This window comes from Aythya ferina, assembly GCF_964211825.1.
Source record: "Aythya ferina genome assembly, chromosome: 13".
In the NCBI taxonomy this organism is placed as follows: Eukaryota; Metazoa; Chordata; class Aves; order Anseriformes; family Anatidae; genus Aythya; species Aythya ferina.
This window is the reverse complement of record NC_140311.1, coordinates 52,221-72,883: the sequence shown is the minus strand read 5'-3', so window position 1 is coordinate 72,883 and position 20,663 is coordinate 52,221. Positions and strand designations below refer to the sequence as shown.

At 39.0% G+C, this 20,663-nt stretch overlaps 1 protein-coding gene across 7 annotated transcripts in view; it reads right to left on the bottom strand.

Moving 5' to 3' along the window:
- The window catches only part of ZC3H12B (zinc finger CCCH-type containing 12B), a 32,130-nt gene extending 15,013 nt beyond the window's left edge, over nt 1–17,117 (bottom strand). Inside the window, exons 1-4 of one of the 7 annotated variants that reach the window (XM_084533994.1) lie at nt 13,096–13,181; nt 12,546–12,840; nt 11,294–11,367; nt 9,447–9,530 (exon numbers count right to left, since the gene is read on the bottom strand). The gene's annotated coding sequence lies outside the window, so the exon portion shown is untranslated. Of the gene's footprint in view, nt 1–9,446; nt 9,531–11,293; nt 12,841–13,095; nt 13,182–15,816; nt 15,900–16,450; nt 16,740–17,039 lie in introns of those variants that run through there. The other 6 variants (XM_084533991.1, XM_084533995.1, XM_084533993.1 and 3 more) reach the window with 6 other exon arrangements.
- Between the last annotated feature and the right edge of the window lie 3,546 nt (nt 17,118–20,663).

The following is a 20,663-nucleotide window of genomic DNA, read 5'->3' as shown; positions in this document are numbered from 1 at the left end:
ACATTTTGCTTCTGTTAAAGTAATCTCCTTAGGTAGCTACAGACAAAAATAAGAAAGAGTGAAAGAGAAAATGAAAAGGTACCCAAGTCTCAAAAGAGCATAAACTGTTTTAAAGCTACACCTGTAGTAGAGACTTCTGTCAGCAAATATGTAGTCTGAAGAAGCATGAGGAACATGATCCTGCATTTAAACAGCAATCACAAATGAAACCGTAGTACTGACCTCAGTTTTCAAATATACTTCTGCCTGTTACCTTTGTGTTCTGCAGAATTCTGTAAATGTAAGCTGTGGACACATTAAAAGGTCTTTCCCAGGATTGTTATGATAATTTTTGTGATACAAAATAAGCATGACTTCGGCACTGGAACACAGATCAGCCAAAGATGTCCTCCTCTAATAATGCACCTCACTGATGTAACTAAGAATAAATTTACATCTCTGTCATGCACTTTTTTCGTTTCCTCTCACATCTCTTCCACTCCTTCAGGATTTAAGCTAGCATTAAAAGACAACGAAGCTTTCCTCCAAAAAGTACTCAAAAAAGCATGTGAATCATTTATATGCAAGATGTTACCAAATACACTTGTATTCAAAAGCTTTTAAAAAATCTCATTCCCATCTTCCCAAGAGACCAAAGTGGCCCTTACTTAGTTACTGCAGTCTACCAAAACAGAAAGCAACAGGAGAAATACTCTGTTAATGTACGTCAAAGGAGTTACTGTGCTGTACAGCATTGCTAAACCTAAGGTATGAAAACAAGTACTGGAGTCTGCATTGGAAGGGAAAAGGTGCATCTAGCATGGCTAAAATAAAACCTCTGACACTATTCATTTTATTATTTATTTGATTTTCTTCCTAAAAACAGAATCTTAGATTGTTCCACAGAGCAAAAATCGTTAGATGTTTAAATCAAGAGACTAATAATGGAAACGCTGACATGCACTAACATTTTAATTTGCTGAGATAGATATATATCTATATAAAAAAAATATCTTGCACACAAGGTATTTTTAAATGAAAAAATGGTTTCTACTTTTTGCTGAAAAACGAGGACTGTTTACAAAGCATTATAAGACACAAAGAAAATGAAAGAACCAGCAGCGTGCACATAAGGCAGAGATTGTTCATCCTTAGTTTCATATCCTTTCACTTTTAGGTGATAAGATGCTGAAAGTCACAGCCCCCTAATATACCACCCATCTCAAAAGGCTTTCCTCCTTCGCTACTTCTCTACACTAAATGGTGTTTTTCTGTTGCTTATGAGAAAATTTCAGAGAAAAACAATTTTAGAAGAGTGATAAAATTTGATGATCAAACCCACTAAAATGTCAAAGCATTTCCAAGACAGATCCTTATTGGCTTTAAACTGTTTCAAGGTGAAAAAATATTATTTGTCTATGGAATGCTTACATGGTAATTTTTAATTACCATAAACAGGCCAAGCAGTAAAAATCTACAAGACTGCACTCTAATTTACGCTCTTCAGTTATACATTTCACTTAGCTGTGGTAAATTTACACGCTGGTAGAGATGGGAGATATTTACCCAGAATACAATGAGCTTCAACCAACACTTCCAGTGATACTACCTAACGTCTCAAAACACATATCTACCTACAGACATTCTAGTTGTGATTTTAGACCTGAAAGGTAGGAGGTATTAAAGAAAATCTGTGTTTACTAATGAGCAATTACAGGCAAGTATCTTAGATTAAAATTTTATGATTGTGTGCTTTGTTTGCTTTGAGGAAAAAGTCTTTCATATTTTATTCAATTCACTGGTGACCTTGTAAAGTGGTTAAGAGGGAATTACTCCAATCATCAACCGTGAAATGAAAATAAGGTTAAGAAGAAGAAAAAAAAAAAAAAAAAAAAAAAGCACCTTCTAAAAATATAGTCCTAGTTCTCATATCATGCAGAGTGGCTAGCTTGACTAATGACCATTAGCAATCTCAAAATTACTCCAAATAGTGACAAATGTAACAACTCTCACTCATTCATGCCCTTTTTGTGATGCACATATACATACAATAATCCACTTAAACTAATTTTTACAGGACCAAATTTACATTTTCTTACAAGTGCTTAGATAACACTTTAAGCTGCAAGCGAAATATGTTCCCACCCAACTGGAAGTGAAATCAACTGGATCCACTTTAAAACAGACCATGATTTTTTTACAGTCAAAAAATAATCTGTTTAGGATTGTCACTATCACTTATGACTATTTATTCCACATTTAGATTTTTCAACTTTTCTTTTTTTTAAAGGCAACTGTAAATGTTTGTTTGTTTGTTTGTTTTCCCTCTTTCTTAGCTGGAAAACAGTATCTCTTATTTGCACATATCACCATTTTGTTGCATTCTCCCAGTTAGATATACATATATTTAGTTTTCTGTTATTTAACATCATATAAGCACTTTATCAAAAATTTTATTTTTCCTTCCCTGAAAGTAAGCTCCTATTTTAACAAGAAGTCAACAGTTAGATCATAGTTAGACCTAAGTAATCCTGAATTCAAAAATAATTTAAAATATAAACACACAGGAAAAAAAAAAAAAAAAAGTATGTAGGCATCGTAGCCTCAGGAAAAGCCACAAGGTTTTCTCATTTTCTTTGAACAACCAGCACGCAAAGCTGTTTTCACAACATGCAATTTTTTCAAATAGTTTAGGTAACCTGTTCTAGCATCAACTGCCATGTTACCAGAAAATGAGGGAAGCAGTCTCCAGAGCGCATGTTTACAAACTTACGCACTTTTGTACAGAGAGCTCCTACAAAACCAGTCATTACCTCTCCACCTACAGCATCAGCATGGCAAGCATTTAGTATATTATCCCTTCTTATTGGACCACATGCTTCTCCTTAAAAAAAAAAGGAGTCATCTATTATGTTGGCCCATCAGGAAAATTATTTTCTCTTTTCTCAGTACCTTCAAACACTTAAGCACAGGGTGTCTTGAATTCACCACTTATGTCCATTGTACAACTGCTTCCTTTGCAACAGCCAAACTAAAGAAATTTCTGATTAAAAACAGTAAGTAGGAACTTACAAAATTGCTTTAACAGAAGCTTGATGCTGAGAGGAAATAGAATCATAGGATCATTTAGGTTGGAAAGTACTCCTAAGAGCATCAGGTCCACCCATCACCTAACACTGCAAGTCCACTGCTAAGCCCTGTAGCTAGCCGCCACACCCACGTCTCTTAAATACCTCCAGGGATGGCGACTCCACCACTTCCCTGGGCAAACTGTTCCAATGCCCAGCCACCCTTCCCGCATAGAAATTCTACCTGACATCTAAACTAATCCTCCTGTAGTGCAAATTGAAGCTGTTTCCTTGTGTCCTAATAAATAAATAAAGTGATAACATTTTCAATCTCACTACTTCAAGTCCAAGAACCCAGAGAAGAGTCATGGCCACCGCCGTTTATACCTTCTCGCAGGAAAGGTGAAATGGTGTTAAGCAAACAGAAGATTAACATTTTATCTTGACATTAAGTCAAGTATAAGTCCTCCAATTTTTTTTTACTGCTTTTACAATTTGTTTTGGATATTTTTATTAAGCTTTTCATAATTAGCTTACTACCCCTCACTACCCCCTCACTACCTCGTCAACTGAGATTCTTGTTTCATCATGTTTGCACTTATTGCCATTGAAGCCTAACTTAATAATTTTAAGGCACTTTTATAGTTGCTAATGTTGTTTCTTGCTTCTCATGCTGCTTACAGGCTCCTAAATATCACTTGTCAAAAACACACTATATACTGTACCGAGTAACCATGGTTTCTGTTCAGAAAACACTGAGCTGCTCCATAGCCCCAGCTCCAACCAGTAGCAAGGCTGATCACATAATCCTAGTAAGCGAAGAGAGCAGAGCACAGATCTGCACAGGCAGGAACATGCAGCACTCTCACAAACAGCACCAAGGGCTTTCCCTCTTGTTGCCTTTCCTGTCTGATGCCCATTAAGGTTCATTAAAGGGAAATGCATACAAACATACAATGCAAAATACTTTTTGCATTTATTTGCCCCTTTAGAACTCTGCCCCTTTAGAACTTTGCTTTATTTGTTAAAATATATGTATTTACATACATATAAAATATCATTTGCTAGTTCACATTATCCACATCCATAAAAAAAACATTTCCTGGCTGTTAATCTTCCTGCTTCTTGCTTTAAATGACAAAGTTCAGCATTTTTTGACACGTGGCACTGAATGTAGTTGTTTTCACATCTTTGACAGAGCTTCCAATCAGCAGCAATGTATGTATGCAATCAACTTACTGGCATTTAGACTAAAAACTGAATGCTGTAATAATACATAGATATATAAATATATATATATATTTTTTTTTTTTCTACACTGCACTTTTCAGTAATTCAAATACATAATCTTATAGTGGAATACTGACAATATTATTTTATTTCTGATTCATATTATCTGTTGGGGGTAGTACAGACTTATCTAGGGACCTCAGTCAGTTCCTATTCTATTCTAACCATATAGTCCCTTCTCAGATAAAACATAATCTAGAATTATGATGACAAATTACAAATGAATTAAACAAGCGATAATTTGAACAGAAGAAAAACTACAAGGATCATTTTGGTATTGTTGTGGGTGAGTTTTTCCAGGCAGCTTTAGTAGTAGTACTGTGTGCACTTCTGGGCACCACAGTACAAAAAGGACGTGAAACTGTTGGAGAGTGTCCAGAGAAGGGCTACAAAGATGGTGAAGGGCCTGGAGGGGAAGACGTACGACGAGTGGTTGAGGTCACTTGGCCTGTTCAGCCTGGAAAAGAGTAGGCTGAGGAGAGACCTCATCACAGTCCACAACTTCCTCACGACAGGGAGAGGGGGGCAGACACCAATCTTCTCTTTAGCGACCAGCAATACATGTAGGACCCGAGGGAATGGTGTCCAGCTTCAACAGCGGAGGTTCTGGCTGGATATCAGGAAGAGGTTCTTCAGTGAGAGGGTTGTTGCATGCTGGAACAGGCCCCTAAGGACATAGTCATGACACCAAGCCTGTCAAGAGTTTAAGAAGCATTTGGACTGTGCTCTTTGTCATACGGTCTGAATTTTTGGGTAGACAAGTGTGGAGCTAGGAGTTGGACTTGATGATCCTCGTCGGTCCCTTCCAACTTGGGATATTCTGTGATTCTATGACTTTGCAGGGACGCCAAAGGAGTCTAAAGGAAGGTTCTAAAGGGGCAAGTGAAAAGAAAGCATGTTTCTAACACACTTGTTTTGCAGAGACACATATGCACATCAAAACAAGCAGCTTAGGGCAAAATGTCAATATGAATTCAGAGCCTGGATAAACAATTTGGTGGATTAACAGGAATGGAGGACTCAATCTCAGCCATCTCCCTGACCGTAACACTGGGAAATCTTAGACCCACGCAGCCAGACTACTTCTAAGATAGACTAAGAAGTCTAAGGGGGCTCCTAGATTTCAAGCCCACATATCTAGGAGAAATGAAAGCACTATTTCAGCCAATTTCACTTTATGTTAGCGGCTGAACGTTTATGAAGATTATCAAATTCTCCACAAGCCACAAGTTTGAGAAAAGGGAGAGATCTGTAGAAGAGAAAGCTATGAATCAAAGAAACAGTTCAAACCATTTGAATTAACTCCCCAGTAACAGGGTACAGAATAAAAACTGAAATCAAACTGTGATGAGACAAGATGAGACAAGAAAGTGAAGAGATAAAGTGGTGTCATCTCAGTGCTGTATATAAAGCCTGCAAACACGATACATCTCTATCAGGACAGTATCAGACTCTGAACAGTAGAAGAGCGAACTGTTGATTACAATTAATCTAGTGTAAGCAATTCATGCATCACGTAGAATGAAATGGCAGGTTTCAGGCAGTCTTTGGCCAAGCATATGTAAGCTGTGTTCTGTTTCTGGTAGCAATAGGTGCTTTGCTGAGAGTTCTCTGCTGTCTTACTGCCTTTATGCTCACTTTGTCCTTACCCACATAGAAAGAAGTTACTGGAAAAAACATTAGTCTTCTGCCTGTGAAACTCACCTTGTAGTTAATTTTCTACTTTTTTGTTTTGTTATGGCTTATACTGTAAACTTAGCACAATTAGGTTAAACTGTAAAGTCAGCGCAGATGTATTAAGGAGTAGATTTAAATCTACACGAGGTAGATTTAAAAATAAATATTCTACTTACAGGTTAAGACAGAACAAATATTACACAAATAATTTGAACAACACTTGATTTTGCTGATAATTACTAAATTGAGAAAAGCCTGTGTGCCTCAAAATTTTCTCAAAGATGGAATAAAAGCTCGTATGGATCATAAACAAGAATATTAAACAAACTGAAATTTTAGTGGTTATTTAGTACAAGTTACATTCTCTCCAAGACAGCAAAATAAGCACAAACACTTAAGGAGAGAAACAAAAGATACTCCAAGTTTCTTATCAGAGTATATTTTAACTATATATTAGAAAAGTATATTCTGCAGCTTTAAAAATCTGAGTCTCTTGATGGTCATTGCTAAGCAACCAAGTTTTCTTTCCTAAACACTTCTTTCAGCACAGTCACGACCAACTAGTAGAATTGGTAATGTGATTCAGAGGACCAGTCAGGCAAAAGCATCTCCATATTTTGTTCATAAAGCACCAAAATGTAAGCATCCATTTAACTTTGATGGTAATAAAACATAAGGAAAACGTCTGCTAGGTAATGAAGTATTGAAATGTTTATGAAAAACATTTGAGAATTACTTAACAATTACTATTCAAATGACAATGACTATGAAAGACCTTGTGCTAGAAATAGCTCTACTCAAAGCCTGCTGATTTCAGCAGAACCAAAGGAAACAGAATACAGGGTGAAATAATGAACTGATTTTTTTTTCATCCTTTATGAAACTGTATCTTTCTATCACCTCTGTGCTCTGAACCACAACCTTCAAAACCAAAGGGACAATTACATGATGCACACATCTAATATGAGGAACAACTTTTAAATGAAAAAAAATATGTATTTCATTAACTTATTTAATCAACTTTAAAGCAGGTTTGCCTACTGTCTGTCATTGTAGATAGTAAAAAGCAGGGTTACAAAAACACAACCTGAGTATTTTCTCAAATTCTCTCACCTGGAAAAAAAGTACAGATTACAATGATTCTGTAATATTTATTTTAATTAGGGAGAGCAATGTGTGTTTGTTTCTTGTATATTTTGAAATATATGCAGTTAATAAATTATTTCTTATGGTAGTTTGTGAAAAAATAAAAAAAAAAAAGTAACCACATAGTAACCATGTAAAACAGTAACATCTAGGGAAGTTCTATATGCACAGTGAGGAATAAATATCACAAATTTCTCCTTTTATATTTCTTAAACTGTCAAACATCTTCACAAGAAAAAAAATATGTAAATCATTAAAAATGAAGCTATTCCCTCCATTGCTTCATGATGAATTCTAATGTCTTAGTTTCTCTCTTCATTCTTCATCTCATTCTGCTATCGTTAGTGTGCTACTCTGTGCAGATTCGTCCCTGTAACACAGGCCTACAAGGAAGAGGCATCCTTCTCGAAGTCAGCCATTCTAAACAACAGCCAAGTCTTCAGTTACTGTGAATATTTTCAGATTATCAGAAAGTGACTGAACTATACAAAGACATAAATCCAAACTGAACATAATAACATGAACTTCAAAAGACAGTATAAACCTAGCACAATCGCAGGTTATTTATTCTACTGTGAATGACTGAAAACCCTCCTACAGTCTTCACAACTAAACGACAGGTAAGGCAGGCATACTATCCATTTACTGCAACCTCACCTCGTGATTACAGAATAGATGTCGCATAAGCCTGCTAACATAAAAACTTCCTGGTTACACACATACCAACTCCAGTAAAGTAAGAGACTAAAACCATGGAAACAATACGAGTAGAGGTAAAAAGAAAGAGAAGCGTTTAATTACGATTCAGTGTTCAGAGACACTAAATCCAACACGCTCTTCAATGCTACGGAATGCTACAGCACGGACTAGCGGTTACTAGAAAGAAATGCTGCCAGAGCACACTTGGGTCGTTTTCCCTAACACCTGACTAATTGCCATTTTGAAGACACTACAATCTGGGTCTGAAACACAAAACAAACAAACAAACCAAATAGAAACACTGGAACCAAAACGCTGGCACAGGTTGCCCAGAGAGGCTGTGGATGCCCCATTCCTGGAGGTGTTCAAGGCCAGGTTAGATGAGGTCCTGGGCAGCCTCATCTAGTGGGTGGCAGCTCTGCCCGTGGCAGGGTGGTTGGAGCTAGATGACGTTTAAGGGCCCTTCTAACCCGAGCCATTCTAAGATGCTATCAAATGCATTAAACAACAGTCTTCAAGAGTATGACAGAACAGTACTTATTATACAGTAGTGATCGTCAGAGGACATCTGAACTTGGAATTAGCTCTTTATTTTGAAAAATGCATTTTTACAATGCTCATGAAAAAGTGACAAAACTCAACACTGGTGTTTTCATGACAGTGAAGAAACAACCTCCTTGTAATCTTACTTCAGCAGTGTAAAAATATTACTCATCACTTATTGTTGCTTTTATTATTTTTGGAGGTAGTAGATTATTGTATCTACTGATACAGACTTCATTGTCAGCTTTAAGCCACAAATAAAAAAAGAGCTTTTTCGCATTCTGGGTATATACTTTTACTCATCTGCTGGGAAAGATTCACAACTGAACAAGATCTTAGAATATTCTAAAAGTAATGTTTTGGTATTTCAGAATGTATTTTTAAAAATGTAAAGAGCTGCACTGTGTGCACTGTGTGTGCACTTTTGGGTGCCACAATATAAGGGCAATTACCAGAGAGCATCCAAAGGAGCACTATAAAGATGGTGAAGGAAGGGTCTAGAGGGAAGATGTATGAGGAACAGCTGAGGTCCCTGGGTTTGTTCAGCCCAGAGCAGGGGAGACTGTGGGGAGGCCTCACGGCAGCCTGAAGCTCTCTCATTAGAGGGGAGCAGAGGGGCAGGCGCTGAGCTCTGCTCTCTGGGGGCAGCGACAGGACCCGAGGTGACAGCATGGAGCTGGGACAGGGGAGGGTCAGGCTGGGGGCTAGGGAAAGGTTCTGCACCCAGAGGTGGTCAGGCATTGGAATGGTCTCCGAAGGAACATGGTCACAACACCGAGTTTGGACAATGCTCTCAGACATAGGGTCTGATTTTTGGGTGGTCCTGTGTGGAGCCAGGAGTTGTGACTCAAACCTTGTAGGTCCCTTCCAATTCGGGATATTCTGTGATTCTACATTATGTGGAATTCTTTTGTCCCTGCTAAAATGAAAAAGGTGGGATGTGTTTTGCTTGTGTGTTTATACACCTTGACCATACTAGATTTCCATATCGTCCTTATTTTAAAAAGAGATGATAAGGATATATTACAGTTTACACACACTTACCATAATGCATATGCTGTAATTCAGCAGGAATTAATCATTTTCACCAATTTATTTTTTGAATATTAGTAATGAATTATTTTCAGCCTGAAACAAACATGGTAGGTTTAACATAGTTAATTTTCATCCACTCTGCCAAGTGATGCAAGACTGTAGAAAAACAGGACAAAATAGATTTTGTATAAAAACTACCAAATCATATTGGCCATTTTGAAATTAAAGTGACTACAAAATGCAATGCTTTTGCAAAAATGGAATCTTTGATAATTTATAGTACAGTTTGAAGTGTAGCTCTAGGTAACGTCAACAAGATCACATGTCTAAGCACTCTGAATTTATCTAGCAGGATTCTGCTTTTTATTCTTTTTAAAACTTTGTTTTTCACATTTTTTCTTGAGACTGTCTTTAGAGCTTTTGTAGTTAGCAAACAACACTTGTATAAACATCAAGCCATTCAAAGATGTATAGCACATATATTCTGATACAGCTTCCTTAAAAAGACTAAAATACATAGGCATGAGTTAGTAAAGGAAGATCATTATGCCAGGCTTTAACCAAGGTAAAAACATCTGTCTTTTGCCAGCATCAGCATTACTTACAGTACCTTCTCCAACAAGGAGTGAGGAACCTTTGTTATTTAAAAGGAGCAGTCTTACTGTAAAATACTTTAAATGAACACAAGTTCAAATACTTAGTCTAATAAAGTACACCAACTCACTCATCCATGAGAAGATATGGTAAAACATAGAAGAGATGGTCTAAACTGAAGACCTGAGCAGAGAACCACAGCTCATTTACATATTTAGAGACATGTGTAATCAATATTCCCAGAGCATGCACTAAGTCAAACTGCATTTGTAACAGAAGTATTAAAATGGCAGATTGGTTTTCAGTCCTGCAATAATTACAGCCATATAAATGACAGCACTTTGATTCAGTTTAATGGATTTTTTTTTCTTAACTTACTATGCAATGTCAGTCTCAACACATTAATGGGAAGTTTCAACACTGTCATTTTGATGGAGAGAGAAACAAAGTTGCATGAATCAAAAGCCTAAAACAGTACGGTCCTTTATCAAGCAAACTGAGAACAACAGCAAGAAGCATGTTTTACTTTTTGTATTCAGTATGATTTCTCTGAAATAAAACACTATACTATATTACATAATATATTACATAGTATATTACATATACTATATGATACTCATCATCTAAAATAAAGTACTAACATGTAACAACAACAGCAAATGTCCTTAAAAACTATATTGAAACTATAGGTGAAAAACAGCCTGCTGGCTATGGATAAAAATAATATTTTTAGAAGCTTATTCCTTTCTGAATCAATTCAGATATAGTATTAAAAAAAAAAAAAGAAGAAGAAGAAAAAGGCAAGTTTGCATTTCTGTTTCACATTCCACATGAGGAATGTGGCTTAGCACACTTGTGTTAGAGGCAAAAAGTAAGATTTTCAGTGTTGATTCACCAGTTAAGATGTACATAATTATCATTACCACCCAACCTTTAATATTCTTTCTTAACAATGCTGAGGGAACCCTGGCAATGGTACAAGAGGTTCAGCTGTGCATACAGGACCATCCATTTCACCATTGCTGAATGCAAGAAAGAGACTGGTCTTTTGAGCAAGGCATTGGAGTGACAATTTCATTCAGCACTGAATGAAATTCAGCCAGACACTCAGATGAGTATCTGAGAGCCACTACTTTCTTCCTAATCTGTGAAAGTTAATGAACACAACCCTGAGTCTTTATTGGTCTTTTTTATTTTGTCCAAAATTAGATGAAATGCCACAATTCTAGTGACCAAGCCTAAAAACAAAGAATTTTCCGTACCTATTACTGAGTTTCAGTGGGTTCAACGATTCAGATCTTTTCTAGCTGACGTTGATGAAAACTTCCTTGTCCAGCTTTGAGGAAAGGGTAACGAGTTACAATTCTGCTCAACCACTCCATAGCAAGCAAGACACTAAACAGAACAGCACAATGCTCCTCCTCTGCATCAAAAATATTATCTCAAAGAAGATGCTCAGAATTTCATTTTTCTGCCTTTGATTATGTATCTACCTGGCAAGTTTTTCTGAAAAAATTAAAGCATATGAATGAACATCTGTAGCTTTTTTCCATAGCTAAGCTTTCATAAACGATTCAGAAATTAATCTAGAGGCAATGCCAGTAAAAGGAAAACATTACCCAGTTAACAAACAACAGGGAAATGAGTAAAACCATTTTGATTAGCTAGAATTTTGAGAAACAATGGCCACTTCTGAAATCCAGAGTAAAACCTCTTTAACAGGTCATGGCAGATTTGGAATACTAAATAAAACAAGGTATTCTTTGCTGCACAGATATGCAATGAATCCCAAGGCCCCAAAGATGTTACTTTGCTTTGGTGAAGATTACAGGATTTAATTCAAAACACAGGATAGAAACAATGCAGTAGAAAAGAAAACCTGTGTTAGAAGTTTATCCCTCTTCACATCACTCTTAGCATATTGTCGAGTTTTGTTAAACTGAAAAACAATAATATCACTATAAACTACGCCTCATTGCAATGTCTAAGATATTTCAAATTTATTTCAGTAAATACTTCAAATAATCACGGATCCCAGTATTAGAGTATACATAAAAGCAAGCTGTGTGTAGCACTACACATAAAAAGAGGATTTCAAATTGCTTAAGAAGAAGGAATACACCACAAATCAAGTTGGAACTAAGAGACACAAAGTCAGGGTAGAATTTAAGCCTTATACCCCAGACTTCATTCATTTTGTGACACTCCTAAGTATGAATTTAAAGGGGTAGGATGGACATAGTTGGAAATATAAATACAGGAAGTGGCTTTTTTCCATCTGTTTCTTAAGATATGTGATTTGTGCATGAAGTCAACCAACTTCTTCACCTAGGTAGTGCTGAGCACAAGACAAGTATTAAGTACAGGCCTGACTTCTGGAGGGAAGGAAAGGGAGCATTTCTTTTGCACCGGGTATTGCATTTGACTTCTTAAGACAAAGAAAAGAAGACAGAAAAAAAACACCACACCCTAGACAGTAAACATGCGTTCAAAAAAAGGGAGTCAGAACAATACCTGGTACCTCTTTCCACCAATCTTCTCTTTCCAATAATTTTAAGTAATTATGGCTAGCATATTTGCCACTGAAAAAGTCTGTTGTCCCTACCAAGGCAACATTTATGCTTCAGTTGACATCCTCACGTAAAATACGAGCACGTAATAACCTCTCAAAAGAGCAGTTGTTAGTAGTTCCATATGAACTGAAATCATGGACTGAAACCTAAAACCAAAGCAATACTATGCTCATTCTTCCAATCCACATTCAGATAGGAGGCTGTTACCCTGCAGATCCATATGATTCATTAATGCTCTAGGAAGGAAAAGAAAACATAACATTGTAAGTGCAGCTAAGTCAAAGACACATCAAACATGTGATGCATTTTATCATTTTAACTTATACTGACTGTAATTTTGTAACTGAATATTTATAACTCTACTTTGCTAGACTAAACCAACTCTTCCTTTAACCAAAAATCTCATTTAGTAACAAAGCAATCTTTGAGAAACCTGAAAAACAAAGTGCATTCGGTTTCTAAAGGCCTCAATACATTAAGTGGACCCCTACCTGCTATGCCATCCAACAGGAAGTGGGATGAACTCAGCAGCTAGCATATATGCTTCCTGATACACAACCAGCCTCTTCAGAAGCTACTAAAAGAAAGCATCGGAACCAGAAAGACACCTCATTGAGTTAGCATCAGCGTACCTTTATGGAAAGCAGTAAGAAGGGTTTAAAAGTGACTTGTGGCTGGAGATTTTCAGACTTGCTACGCTGCTTTTGCAAAAACAAGGTCAGTCACTAATTAGGTCTGCTTTAAGCAGAGTGTTGGACTAGATTACCTCCAGAAGTCCATTCCAACCTAAATTATTCTTTTTTTCTAAGACTCCTTCATTCCTAATATGACAACACGGTTCATTTCCAAGGCAAAAAAGCCTGAAAATAATTTTCAAGAAGACTACAGGAAAAGCCTACTGTTCTGCTTTCAAAAATTAAAACAGCAGATCCCTATGCTCTGGCAACTGTATCTTACTCTTTAAAGAGAGACGATCTACATGTGGACTAGGCCTGAGAGAGAGGAAGATTCCCCCCCAGTCAGGACAATCTATAAATCAGAAAAAAAAAAAAAAAAAAAGACTTGGCAAAGAGTCTAAAATTAGTGTTTGAACTTAAGAAAAAGGAAAGAAGGAAAGAAAAGAGGGAAGAGAGAGGGTTGATCTCATGGTTTTTAGTTTAAAATTCTGACTTTGACTTTGTATGATTTGGCTGAGGTGTCTGTGGTCTCATTAAAGGCGCAAATACATCAAATTTCTTGCGGATGCCCTTACTAAAAATAATTTTAGTTTGATTCTTTGGTTTTAGCCTAAGGTTTAATATTCTGACTGTATTACAGCATTGCCCCCTAGAAAAATGAACAAGTAGACTCAGCTAATCAGAATTGATATTAATCTTGATGAGAGGACTCTCTCCAGATGAACTGAATGTGGAAAACGAACTCTTATATTTCAGCTAGGTTACCAACAAGTACCTTGGCCAAAGCTAGGATTTGTAAAAGCTTCAGTATAGTGTACTGTTATAGCCTAATGAAATTCCAGAGGAAGCCCACAACAAACGATATAAAGTCTAGATTTTACTTTGACATGGTGATTCAACCTGGTTTGCTAGCAAGCAAAGTCAAAAATAACTCAAGTAAGAATACGAAATACAACAGCTTCCTTTAAAACTGAAAGATACTTAGCTAAAGTACCATTTTAAATATAGAAAGAATATATATATTTGAGTTGAGACTGACAGCTAATGAAGAGTTTCTCTTATTATGGCCAATTTCATGAACAAGTTGCTCACCTCAGAACAATAAAGCTACATCTTAGGGGATCCTATACTGATTAGCTCTGCACTTCCACACGTGTTTCCTAAATCTGAAACATATCAAACAATGCTACATGTCATGGAACCAGTAAGCCTAGATTTTCAAAGCTGGCCATGGTATTCTTACTTCTAGATTAATTTTCTATGTTACCATAAAATACATCACATCAAAGATGGCTTATAAAAAGAAAAAAAAAAAAAAAAAAAAAAAAGTAGGGGAAAAAAAGAAGAGCTCCAGTGCTTATGCCCTTGATGTAAATAGTAACAGAGAGCAAGTGACAAAAGCAATTTGTTTTATTTCTATTATTTGCAGATCTATAATAGAAATACAAACGTTTAACAAAATGACATCTCAGTTGCAACCTGTAAAGTGGTTAGGAAAGCCAAAAACAGTAGATGACTACAATCGAATAATTTGCATTGGAAAAGGCATCCCAAAAGATCAAAGAACAGAAAGATGGAACTTACTCACCACAATTGATGGTAAGAATTGACTTTCCTACTAGTTCATCCGCACATAGTGTCACTGATACCCATTCACCCTCTTAACGTCTTTTGTTTCCATTCTTTTATTAGTGACTTTGGGTGCTGTTAGATTTTTGAAATACATCTTTAAGGGATTATTCACATGAAATTTAATAGCTTTACAGAAGCTTTAAAGAGGACTTCTGTTAAAACTCAGTAACCATTAGAACATTTTAGAAGACAGGTCCAGAAAATATCAGTAGCTACAGGACCAATATACAGGTAACGTGACAGTCAAGAAAGGAATAACACGTTCCAACCACGTTGAATTGTTCTAAATGTGAAAATGACCTTGACATCCCCACTAACCCACTTTTCCATCTAGACACAAAGATCATTTTGTAAGCAATGTTAGCTACACTTGTAAAATGTATCTTTCAGTTCTACATACCATAGTCCATTTACAGAGTCTGGCAAGTAAAAGACACATTTCTTTAACAAAGGGTGCTTCCTGTACAAAAGCAACTACTTCATAGACAACTATTTAAATGAACAAACGAGCTGAACATATGAAATCAGATAAATCCGGACTGCTGCACATTCCCAGGCACACCAAACTACTGATATGCTCAGCAGAAGTTCATAAACAAGCGGTACTTTCATTTTCCTTCTATTCCTCCTTCCAATTTATGACAATACCTGCCTATCACTGAAATACAAGACTTAAAAAAAAAAAAAGACAGTATACCACATGGAGGTCATTAAGCAACCAGAATATCCACATTTGTCAACTTAAGAAGACACAGTATAGCTTTTGCATTTCATTTGACTGCTTTGTTACTTGGGAAGGAAATATACAGGTCTTGTGAAACACAGCCTCAAAACAGAAAAGCAGAGAGCTACGAAAACCAACATTTTTAAATGAGCTCGTGAGAAAGCTGCCTTAAACCTCACCTATCCTGCCGCAAGTCACCACCTCTCATTGACACTTGCGCTACAAAGAGAAACGGAAGGCTGTGAGCAGCGACCATCGGACACCCTCTACAGAAGTAATTTCCTCATTGGATCACCTTGCTTTTATAACGCACGTTTCTCGCTCCCCGCCTTATGCCCGGGCGCAGAGCACCTCCCTGAGCAGCGCACTGCCGCAGCCTTGCGCTTGGCATCGCTAAACGGCACCGCGCGCGTCTCCCGGTCCCGCAGCCCCCGCCCAGGCCCCTTCCGCCGCCAGGTCACGCCGGGCTCCAGGGCCCCGCCCGCACTCCGCGGAGTGCAGGGCGCCGGCAGAGCACCGGCGCCCGCTCCAGGCCCCGCGCCCCCCGCCCGGGCACGCACCCGGCTCGGGCCGCGCGTGCGGACAGAGGAGGAGGTGGAGAAAGGAGGAAGAGGCCGCGCTCGGCCGCGGCCCGGCCCGGAGAGCACCCGTCAGGCGGCAGGGGGCGTCCCGCCGGCCTCGCGGGTCACGCAGAGCGGAGCATCCCCCCCCCCCCCCCCCCTTTTCTCCCCCCTCGCCGCGCCGCCGCGGGGAAGCGGTGCCCGGCGCCTGCTGCCGCCCCGCGCCCACCCCTGCCCGCAGCCGGGGCCTCACCCGCTGTTGTCGCTGCAGACGCCGCCCGCGGCTCCCTGCGGCGGCTGGCGGCGGAGAGTCGAGGGGCGGCGGGGCTCGGTGCGGCCGCGGCACGGGCCCCACTCCGGCCGCTCCCGCCGCATGGAGGGGGGAGGGCAGGCTGGAGCGAGGGGAGAGGAGCGGGGGGAGCGGGCAGCGAGGCCCGGGCGGGACGGGGCGGGAGGGGGCTCAGCGGCGGCGGCAGCGCGGGGGCCGCTGCCTCCGCCTCATCCCTGCCCGCGCCTCCGCCGGGCCAACGCCGCTGCCCGGGCGCCGTCGCCTAGCAACCGCGCCCAGCCCCCGCCGCTGCGGGCGCCCGGCTCCTCGCGGCGCCCCGCGCGCTCCCGGCGGCAGCGCACGCGCCGTCGACGCGCGGCCGCGCGCACCGGCCTTCCGCTCCCGCCCGGCGCCAGGGTGCTGCCGGCGCGTGCCCGGCCCCGGGCCCCGCCCGCGGCGCAGGAGCAGAGCCGGGCCGCGCGGGGAGCGAACGCCTGGAGGGCTGACGAAGACGGGGTGCTCTTAGGAGCCGGGGGCTGGCGTGTGGCTGCCGAATTTGGAGCGAATGCCGTACCTCGGGATGCGCCATTTTGACTCCTGCTTTCTGAGGCCTGGCAGCGCCGCTCCCCGTGGTGCTCGCGGCAACACGCCCCCAGCCCCGCGGCACGCCGGCCCGCGGCCGGTCCTGCTGCGTGCTGGCGGGGGGGGGCTTTTCCATCAGCCTGCCAGCGTGCTGTACCAGGCTTTCTGCTAGCGCAACTGCAATTCCTGGGTATGCCATTTCTTTCACAAAACGTGTTACACACTTTTTTTTTAATGTCAGTCCGCACAAATTCTCACCTGCCCTCACATCTCCCAAGTTTCCCCTGGCAGCTGGACGACCTTATAAAATACTAACTGTCTTAACAACAAAAAAAAAAAAATCAAAACAAAACAAAAAAAACACTACATCTTCCAGCTTGGCTGCTTTAACTCACTGATATTTGTCTAGAAAGATGTTTCAGATGCTCTGATGAAGATACAGAAAAGCTGACAAAATGTACAATATTACTGTATATGTCACTTGTTACATAAATGAATCTATCACAGTGGCTCATTTTATAGAACTTAAAAGTTTATCAAGGCATTCTTTATAACGCAAAAACTTTTCTGTAATAATGAGCAATGTACACAGAATTTAATGGTATTTTTTAAACAGTTAAAAATAGTTTATGAAGAAAATATATATATACATATGGTAATGTGTTAAATCCAGCACATGCTGAGAAAATAAGAAAAAAATATATATATCTTTATGTCCAGCTTTGTAGAATTGATTGTTCCAGGAGGGATGATTACCTAGGGGGGGAAAAAGTCGTTCTTGCAGTTGGAACTGTTGTGTATCAGACTTCTTGTCACAGTGGTATCAGTGTATGGAATTAATTTATACTAAATAGAAGTGTCTAATCTTTTTAAATGCAACAAAATTCAAACTGGTGCTCAATGGGTAGGGTAGTACTTAGGCATTGAGTTCGGTCTGCATACTACTAAAACTTGTTTTGAAATGTATCTGCCTATTAGCTCTTGGTTTAAAAAGGATCAAATAGGAACAAGGATGAATTTTTCAGGAACAGATGACTGGGAGTTTTTTTTCAATGGCAGTTGTTTGCTTTAGTCCCACATCTCCCACTGAAAAAATCTTACCTGTGTGCTGGGAGAAAACTGATCGTTATTTATATCCGACACATCAAAGTTTATACGTAGCAGCAGAGTAGATGTGAAACATCAGTGCAGTGATTTCTGATAATTTAAAGAACTGTCAGACCTATTTTGTATACAACAAAAAGTGAAACACAGAGAGATTAAGACACTTGCCCAAACCTACTAAGAAAAAAGTTGAACGCCACCTTTTGAATGTGCTTGGACTGCCAGTATTAGCATCAGAGCTGAAAGAGTAATCCAGATGGACAAAACCTGGCCTTCTGCTCTGCCCATAAAACAGCATGCCTCATGACATACCGATTCTTCACTTTACAATCTGGAACAGGATTTTTCATCTCTATCTCTAGAAACAGTAGGGATCTCAGAGTGCACAATCAGGATACTGACCTATCTCTCAAGGGTACAATGCGCCTTTTGCTCACCTTGTTACCTCTGATAGCAGTGGTGAAAGTACATATTCTCCTCTTCCTCTTTTGTCACTTTGCTGAAAGTTTACACTGAAAAAGTCGTTCAGAAATTTGGCAGCAATAGCAGAAGCCTCATTTAAAGGACTGTATTCTTCATCAACGAAAAGAAAAATGCCACCGCATTTCAAAAAAACAGTGTGAGCTGAGAGGCTAGAAAATGCCAAGCAGATTCACTGTACTTCAAAGGCAGCATAGGGAAGAGGGCACAGGATGACAGCCATGCTGATTCCACAATCGAGGAAAGAGGAGGATATCTTACTGCAGCAGGCACTGATTTCACGCGGATGCTGAACTCAAGATAAATGCATGCTCCAAAAGACTACTTACTATTTATCTAGAGTCTGACTTACGACCTAGTGAAAGCAATGGGAATTTGCCTACTGATATGAAATGGTTTTCCTCAGGCTTTCATTTCTTTTGAATACTTCTGAGGATTGTTTCTTCACTTTGTTATTCTGCAGAGGTTTTTAGTTTTGCACAAATGGTAAAGTTAACAAATTCCTACCATCATGTGTATAGCACACCTATATTTTTAATTGCTTAAAATGAGACCTAACATACCTCACGCTCACATGGTTGACTTTTGTGTGTTGAGTACAAGTGGTATTTCTTTGACCTTGCTTTTATATAAACAGATTTGTGTAAATAAAGTAAGAAGAAAAAAATTTAAAATAAGCTATATAAAAAAGTTAAAGTCTCACTCTTCTGGGAAAATGAAGGAGAGAGAACAACTTGCATAAAGCATGTGCTAGTCCCAGGAGATTGTCTCAAAAATGCTCCAATAATGTTTTAACGGGCAGAGTATTAAACAAGAATAGCACAGACAGAAAAGTGATCTGAATTTTAACACTGGAGAGGTGGATTAAAGATTCTGTCCTGGAGGTAAGGAAGAAAGGGTAGAAAGAATTGTTTCTCATATATTGTTTATCTAACATCAAAAGTATCCCTACATTATTAAAAGTATTCTATCCCTACATTATTAAAAGTATTATCAAATCCACATAAATTCTTAAATCCACACTGTAAGTATCAACCTTTGTGACCACTTTGAAGTAAGTTAGAGCTGCTATTTATTCATTACGGGTTCCAGAACTATGTCTGCAAGAATACATTTACAAAAATTGGACTTGTATAATGCATATAAATCCTCAAATCATTAATTGGAAGATTCATAAGAGAATCTGAAATATGTTTTTTATAATGTTTGAAATTTTCAATATATTTCTTAATTTATTGTCTAGTGGAATTGTTAGAAAAAGAATGTAGATGTTTTGTGCAAGTCATCCTGAGTTTTTAACTCTCTTTAACTATTGATTATTAATTATTAATTATTATTAGTGATAAACAGATCCATAATCTTTTGTCTGAGAAGACTGACCACAGCTGCCAGTTGCTCAGGCACGAGGTGAACCTCAACCAGTGCTCATCGTGATGGCTAGTGCTCTGTGGCACATAAAGAGATTCTAAGATCAATTTTTAGCTCGGAACCAGCTATTTTACTTGGACTGTCTGAGTTCAGTTAGCAACTACTGCAATAATGCATGACATTCTGAGCTTTGTGTTGTTTTTATGACTTCATGCAAATTGATATTACTTCACAGGTGAGTATAAAAATGGGGTCTCTGCTCCAAAGCAGTGTAAATAGAAGCAGCAGCAAAATCACTCAGAGAAAACATACTGTCATAGAGAACAAGAGAATGTTAAAGACCAAGTCACAGAACGCAGGTAAACCAAAGAGAAAAAAAAATGTTCTGCTTACCTGTGCTTAATGAAAAACGATAATTTTTGCTATTTTTAAATAAATGGAGATGTGAAACTGGAGTCTTTGGTCATTCCAAATTCCCATTTACTTCACTAGAAACTAAAAGCATTTAAAAAGATGACTAGATATATTATGAAAAAAATAAGCAGGAAGCTGCAGTGCACTGGTGCTGATATCATCCATGAGTTCTGAAGTTTTCGTGACTGACTTGATTTGCTGGATTGCTCATTCCCACTGATCAGTGAAAGCAGGAAGAAAAAAAAAAAAA